The sequence below is a fragment of the Phascolarctos cinereus genome, unplaced genomic scaffold (genome assembly GCF_003287225.1).
Source record: "Phascolarctos cinereus isolate Bilbo 61053 unplaced genomic scaffold, phaCin_HiC Scaffold_3;HRSCAF=262, whole genome shotgun sequence".
Lineage (NCBI taxonomy): Eukaryota > Metazoa > Chordata > Mammalia > Diprotodontia > Phascolarctidae > Phascolarctos > Phascolarctos cinereus.
In genome coordinates, this window is record NW_027555736.1 from 26,727,215 (window position 1) to 26,735,453 (window position 8,239).

At 38.0% G+C, this 8,239-nt stretch overlaps 1 pseudogene; it reads left to right on the top strand.

Moving 5' to 3' along the window:
• The first annotated feature begins 238 nt into the window (after window positions 1-238).
• On the top strand, window positions 239-742 carry LOC110216398 (ras-related protein Rap-1A pseudogene; annotated as a pseudogene).
• Window positions 743-8,239: the final 7,497 nt, after the last annotated feature.

Here is an 8,239-nt window from a genome sequence, read left to right on the forward strand (position 1 = left end):
ACTCTGGTGTCTTGTGTACCTAATCTATTCCTCTGATCCATTTCATTGGTCATATAAAGAAATATTGGGAGGTGCCCGCATCTGTGCCAGAGCAACGCTCAGTGAGGAGGTAGCTGCTGCTGCTCTGGCTCCGAGGATGCTCTTGCTGCAGCTTAGAGCTGGAGCAGAAACTGTGTGCCTGGGGGAGGCGCAGGCGGAGGCAAAAAAGGTGCTGGAACTGGAGATTATTAGCATTTGAATGGACACGTCATGCACGGTACAGATTGTCCAAAGAGTTTTTGTGGGAAAATATGATGCTACAATAGAACTCCTACAGAAACAAAGTTGAAGTTGATTGCCAGCAGCGTATGCTTGGAATCCTCGATAGAGCAGGGATAGACCGATTTACAGTGATGAGATCAGTATAAGAATGGCTAAGGGCTTGCACGAGTATATTCTATTACACCTCAGTTCACGTTTAATGACTTATAGGACTGGAGGGAACAGTTCTAGGAGTTAAAGATGCAGAAGATGTCCCAATGATTTTGGCTGGCAATAAATGTGACCTGGAAGAAGGCCTGTAGCTGACAAAGAATGGCATCAGAATTTAGCAAGACATTGGTGGAAGTGTGCCTTTTTTAGAATCTTGTGCAAAGTCAAAGATCAACATTAAGAAGATATTTAAGACCTGATCAGGCAAATAAATAGGAAAACACCAGTGGAAAAGAGGAAACCTAAAAAGAAATCCTGCCTTATGCTTTAGACTCCACGGGGCAGCAGCTCTGAGCCAGATTATAGGAATAAAGAACTGTTGCCTAATTGGACAGGGTCAACATTCCAGACTTCAAAAAATACATTAATTAATTAATAACGTACTTAAATAGGCTTCTCTTGTTTCATATATTATGTGAAGAATCCAAATCTTATAATGGTTTGCATAAGTTCCTTGGAGAAAAAAAAATTGCTCTGTGTATATCTCTTGGAAAAATAAGAATTTTTTTTACCCTTTGCAATAGCAGTTACAACAGATGTGAAAATGAATATGCTTGACTCTAATATGATTATACAAAAGAGCATGAATGCATTTCAAACATTAGGTATTGATACTCTAAACAATTTCATATTAACCCTTTTATCATAATTCCTCCCCATCAAGCACTAAAATGTTGAACCATTATACTTTATATCTATAGATAGAGAATATGAAATTTCCTCATAAACTCACTGTAGCAACTTTTTTTGAGTCGTTGACTTCCTTTTATATTTAAAAATTGTGGAATATCATTCTGCCATTATAGTCTAATTAAAATTGTTTGTGCATAATGTTTGGGGAAATAAGTCTTCATAGGAAAAAAGTGGAATAACTGATTTCTATGGTTTTCAAAGCTAAAACATATACTAAGACAACTCTAATATTGCTTCTTCTGTTTCACTGTCACAGAGTAAATTACAGCTTTTATGAAAGATTACATTTTAGTACATTTGTAATTGGTTGGCATGTTTTTGTTACTATTCTACATATGAGCTTTTTTTTTTAATATGAACTGATTTATTTGAAATGTAGGAATAACCCCTCTTTTCCCAGTACTTATATAATAGTTGGTTTTATACCCTAATACGGCTTCTCAAAGAACAGACTCAGACTCACTGTTCTAATATATTTAATCTTAATCTACAGCAAAAATATGTCAGGCTACATTAAACCATTTTGTATATTTTCTTGGATCTTAAAGACTGCATTCTACTCAATAATCCCTGTGTACATTATATTTATATATTAAAAATTAAAAGTATGTCAGGTATGACTTTTATTATGATCTTTAATTTTATGTGACTTGTAATTTCATTGAGGGAATTTTTGCTTTTACCATTGTTAATGAGTAGGTCATGAGCTCAGGAATGAAGTGTGATGAGATATTTCTCAGAGTTGCTTTGCAATCAGTTTGAGTTTGTTCAGAGGAAATGAAGAGAGAATGGGCCGAGATCAGAACGTGGAGAATGGATATTAATAAGGGCTGTTATTTTTGTTTGTTTGTTTTGTTTTTTGCCAAGCAATGGGATTAAGTGACTTTCATAGGGTCACACTAGTAAGTGTTATGTGTCTGACTAAGGTCCTCCTGACTTAGGGCTGGTGCTCTGTGCCACCTGGCTGCCCTGAATGCTGTTGTGGTATTTATTTTTTAGGGTGAAAAAATAGTCATTTGGAAATTTGCTATTTTATTTTCAGTTTAGTGTGTTGTATAGCAAGGTAACTTATTTGTCTTTTTCCCCATCCTAATATTTTTCCATTTTGCAAAATTCATGGAGTAAAGGAACCAAGAATTCATGTCAGTACCACCTGTGTGTTCTCCACAATACAGCAACAGGTTCAGAGCACATGGGAGTTTGACTTGTCCTGTGGGAGCAAGGGATAGGGTTAGGATACCTTGTGCCTTGCTCCCCCCACCCTACCAACATTAAGTAGAAGACCTGTCTTGGCAAATCTAAAACATTGCTCACAGATCTAGTTATAATTTTATTGAAAGTTATTATGAGGAATTTTACTGGAAAATAACGGTATTTTCTAGGGGTGTAATTAACTCACTGGTTATGGAATTTATGACAATCAGGTTTAAAATATAAGTTTTTACCAACCTAAGAAAATGTGACTTAGAGAAAGCATTTGCAAAGTTAGTGTTTTCCCAGAAGTTCCTAATAAAACTTCAGATTCCTAGCAAAAAAGGATGCTGATGATTTACGTGGTTTTATCTTGTATCCTGCAACTTTGCTAAAGTTGTTAATTATTTCAAGTAGTTTTTAGTTGATTCTCTAGAGTTCTCTAAATATGCTATCACATCATCTGCAAAGAGTGATAGTTTTGTTTCCTTATTGCCTATTCTAATTCCTTTCCTTTCATTTTCTTCTTTTATTGCTATAGCTAACATTTCTAGTACTATATTGAATAATAGTGGTGACAATGGGCACCCTTGCTTTCACTCCTGAACTTATTGGGAAGATTTCTAGCTTATCCCCATTACAAATAATGCTTATTGATGGTTTAAGATAGATACTGCTTATCATTTTAAGGAATTTCCCCTTTATTCCCCTATTGTCAAAAGCTTTTTGAGCATCTATTAAGATAATCATATGATTTCTATTGGATTTGTTACTGATCTGGTCAATTATGTTGATAGTTTTCCTAATATTGAACCAACTTTGCATTTCTGGTATAAACCTCACTTGGTTATAACGTATAATCCTTGTGATATATTCTTGTAATCATTGTACTAGCATTTTGTTCAAAATTTTTTGCATTGATATTCATTAAGGAAATTGGTCTATAATTTTCTTTCTTTGTTTTAGCTCTTCCTGATTTAAGTATCACCGCCATATTTATGTCATAAAAGGAATTTGGTAGAACTCCTTCTTGGCCTATTTTTCCAAATACTTTATGCAGTATTGGTATTAATTGTTTTTTGATTGTTTGGTAGAATTCACTTGTGAACCAATGTGGCCCTGGAGATTTTTTCTTAGGGAGTACATTAATGGCTTGTTCATTTTTTTTCTAAGGTGGATCTATTTAGCCATTCCATTTCATGATGTAGAGCAAATATATTAGAATTATAGGCATGAACTAGAGACTCAAATTGGTGGATTCATAACTTCTTGAATGTTATCCAGTTAGAACCAAGATTCTGGGTTTTCCTGTTAGGAGACAAAATGACATTTTCTCCCATCATTCACCTGCTTTTGGATTGAAATGTCTGTACTTTTCTGTGCTAATGCTGATGGAGCAACTATGTCCTTTAGAAATGGTTTTAATGAGCAAAGCAATAAAGCTTATCTTAACAGATGAACTGTAGGAAAGGGCTCATTAGAAAGGAATTGCTAGCATTCAGGTCACAGGCAAACTGCTTTCTCTTGAGTGAGGAATAAGTGGGAATTGTGTCTTCTGGGGAGAATCACTGAATATGCAAATTAGGAGATTTGGGTTCTAATCCAGAGTTTTGACACCCACTGTGCGACTTGGGGCTAAGTCTCTGAATCTGGAAAATGGGGATGTGTGGAGATAATAACATGTTTACTTTTGCTTCCTGGGGCAGCTGTTAATGATTATTTTTTTTTGGTCAGTCATTTCAGTTGTGTCCAACTCCTTATGATTACATGTTAGGTTTTCTAGGCAAAAACACTTGAGTGGTTTGTCATTTCCTTCTCAAGCTCATTTTAAAGATGAGGAAACTGAGACAAATAGGGTTGAGTGATTTGTCCAGGATTACACAGCTAGTAAGTGTTTGAGGCCAGATTTGAATTCAGGAAGATGAGTCTTCCTGACTTCAGGCCCAGCACTCTATCTGCTGTAAAACCTAGCTACCCACAACGATTACACAAAAGTGTGTAAAAGACTTTATGATCTCAATGATATTTATTCATGGAGGCAGCAAGGTAGCACAGTGGGTAGAGAATGGGGCCTGGAATCAAGAAGATCTGAGTTGAAATCCAGCCTCAGACACTTACTAGCTGTCTGATATTGGGTAAGTCACTTCAACTCTGTGTGCTTCCATTTCTTCCACCATAAAAAGAGGGAAATAACAACACTTACCTCAGAGAGTTGTTTTATGAGGCTCAAATGAGATAATATTTGTAAGGCACCCTGACTGACACATAGAATCTATATAAATACTTATTCCTTTCTTTTTGAAAATGGCAGACACAACCTCCCCACACAGTGTCATTCTTTGTGACTCATTTCTATTGCCTCCCTTAAATCGAGGGTAAGGTGGGGGAAGAGAAGAATCAGAATGGCACCCATTATACTAAAGGTCTACGTCTAGATTGCTTGACAATGCATAGATACCAATGACATTAATGGACCATCAGTCAGTTTTCCCTCTCTCTACTAATATGGGACAGGCTCATATTTTTCTTTCCAGTTATACATCTGAAATGACATCCTTTACTCCATTTCTGCTCAATCCATATTTCAGAATATATCTCAGCTTGCTAATACCTACCACAGGATAAATTTACAACTGGAAGATTAGATGCCTAATGGTCTGAGCCCTTCCTTTTATGAATGAAGAAGCTGAGACACAGAAAATAAAATAACCAGCCCAAGGTTATATAGATATAGATAGATTTAGATGGATACATATACATAATATACATGTGTACACACACACACACACACACACACACATATATATATATAGTATGTCTGTGTATGCATGTATGTGTATACATGCATACATACACCCACATGTATGTATATACCCACACCCACACCTTTTCAGGTCTGCTCATTCATCTATGGTGTCAAACTGAATCATGTAACTCGAGCCTGTGGCTCCAAGAAGCTGGAGCATGTGCAGTGGCCACATCTTGTGGCAGATAAACTAAACTAGTTTGAGAGTAACTGAGTGATCTCAAATCCATCAGTGAGTTAGGGGGGTGTCTATTCCAAGCATGTGAAGACTTCCTTTTGCACAATGGGTAGATGAGAACATTGTGTTCCAGTAGCCATGAAGACAGCTGAAGCAGTTACCCTGTAGCATTTTTAGGGCTTGCTTAGATATAAAAGATGCCAGTGGCATCCTGAGTCATTGCCAGTTGTCTTGCTTTTTGTCTTGCCACTAGATTCAGATGGTTCTGGAAGAGGGAGCGAGGTTGGCAACTTTGCACAACTCTGCCTCACTTAAGTCCAGTTTATGCAGGAGTCAAAAGACATCACTCATATCATTTTACCATTTTTATCTATCTCAAAATCCTGTGGTGACAGGCAAGTTATGAAGGAGGAGATGTGGCTACACAGGGAGCTATAGTCATAACCCTGCAATAGGTGGACCAGGTCATAGGCTTGTCTTCTTACTGGATTGAAACAACAGTGGGATTCAGCAGCCCACTGGGGGTCTGAGACACTTTTTTAAAGGACTACATTACTCACCTCTTGGCATGAGGAAAAGGCTGGAAAAGCTGCCCTAAAAATTGTCTGATTCACCCAACTCTGGCCAGCTTACCACGGCAGAGGGGAATTCTTCCTTGCAGTTGAAACAAAAGAGATGTAAAAATACTTTTTGCAAAGATGATCCCACTCAACATGGGCACATGGAATGTGCATGTGATTATGGACAACATGAAATCCAGCAGACATGAAAGATAAAAAGCTCTTTTGTGAGAGAACTCAGCAGATATAACATCCAAATAGCAACCATGAGTGAAACAAGGATGGCAAATAAAGGACAGGTTACTGAAATTGGAGCTGGATACCCTTGGATAGCCACAGTGAAGAAGAGCTGGCATAGTTTTTGAAATCAAAACTAATCTAGTCAGCAAGCTTGTATACCTACCAAAAGGAGTAAGCAACAAACTCATGAGAATGTGACTGTCACTTGCAGGAAAGCACTGTGACACCATCATCTGTGTGTACGCTCCCACCATGATGAACCCTGTTGAGGTCAAAGAAAAAAAATTATGAAGACCTGGAGATGCTCTTCATCAATGTGTCAAAAAGAAGGCAAGCTTATGATCCTGGGTTACTTTAATGCCAGAGTTGGCACAGACCACCAGGTGTGGCAGAGAGTCCTTAGAGGAATGGATTTGGAAACAACAACAGCAATGGTCATTTGCTACTGAATACGTATGCATCTCGTGACCTTCTCATCACCAACACTGTCTTCTATTTACCTAAATGCTATAAAATTTCATGGATGCATCCTTGTGGCAGACATTGACACTTAATAGACTACGTCATTGTAAAGAAAAGAGACAGACAGGATGTGGGAATGATGAAGGTGATGTGTTGCACAGAGTGCTGGACCAATCATAGACTTATCTTCTCCAAGTCAAACATTTGCATTTCACAAAATCAGTAACCCCAAGGCAAAATGACAACCTGAAGACTTAATGTAAACAGATTGGAATGTTTCTCTGAGCTTGAACAGTTTATTGCTAACTTGGAGGGAAAGCTGAGCCAATAAATGTTTGGCAATAGCAGAGCACAAAGTGTGTTGGCAGCTTCCAGAGATTTGATGTATAGCACCACATTTACTCATCTCGGCCAGAACACTTGCAGGGTTCGTTTGAGAAAAATGATGGGAAAATTTAAAATCTGATAAGTGAAAAATGCAAACTCCACAGAGTTTACCAGCAGGATAGTTCATCTGTCTCTAAGAAGGACATGTTTAACTCCATCAAAAGTAAAGTACAAGTGAAACTTAGAGGAATGCAGGATTCTTGGCTCTATAAAAAGGCAGATGAAGTTCAGTTTTATGCTGATAGTAATAACCCAAAGTGCTTTCATGATGCCCTGAAGGCTATTTATGGGCTAATGATCCATGGTACACCTCAACCACTTAGTGCTGATGGAGCCACATTGGCTAGTGATAAAGACATGATCCTGGAGAGATGGACTGAACACTTCCATAGTGTTCTCAACAGACTGTCATTAATTAATGCTGAAGCCACTGACTGTATACCTCAGATTGAAGTCAATCCCTCTCTAGCTGAACTTCCAACTATAAAAGAAGTTTTGAATGTCATTAGGCTTCTCTTTTGTGGCAAAATATCTGGTGCTGATTCTGTTCCAGCTAAGATTTATAAGGCAGGGGGTCCACAGCTTATATAAGTCTGACAGAAATATTCTGGATTATTTGGCAAGAGGAGGTTATTTCCCAAGAGTTTGAGGATGTCTCCCATTGTCCATCTCTATAAAGGAAAGGGAAATAGGTTGTCTTGTGACAAAGGGAGATTCTCTCTCTCTCTCTCCCACTCCCTGTCCCTCTCTCTCCTTTCTCTCTTATTGCCAGCTGATCATTCACCTGGAAGATGGTCCTCTACCCGATAGCCAATGTGGCTTTATGAAGGGCTGAGAAAAAATTGACATTGTTTGCTGTTCAACAACTCCAGTAGAAATGCCAGAAGCAGAACAGAAGTCTGTGCATAATGTTTATAAATTTAATGAAAGCCTTTGACACTGTCCATTGTGAGGGCCTATGGACAATTACAGCAAAATTTGGTGGACGAGAGAAGTCCATAGGTATTATATGTCAATTTCATGAAAGCAAGCTGGCCCAGATTCTGGATAATGAATGACCAATGAGTGAAGCAGGGCTGTGTGCTTGCTCCCATGATTTTTAGCATGATGTTTTTGGTGATGTTGTCAGATGCCTTCAATGAGGATGAAAATGGTATCAAGGTCAGCTTCCACACTGATGGTAAATTATTTTACTTGAAAAGATTACAAGGCAAGACTAAAAGGGAAGGGCAGGTGGTAAAGGACTTTTCA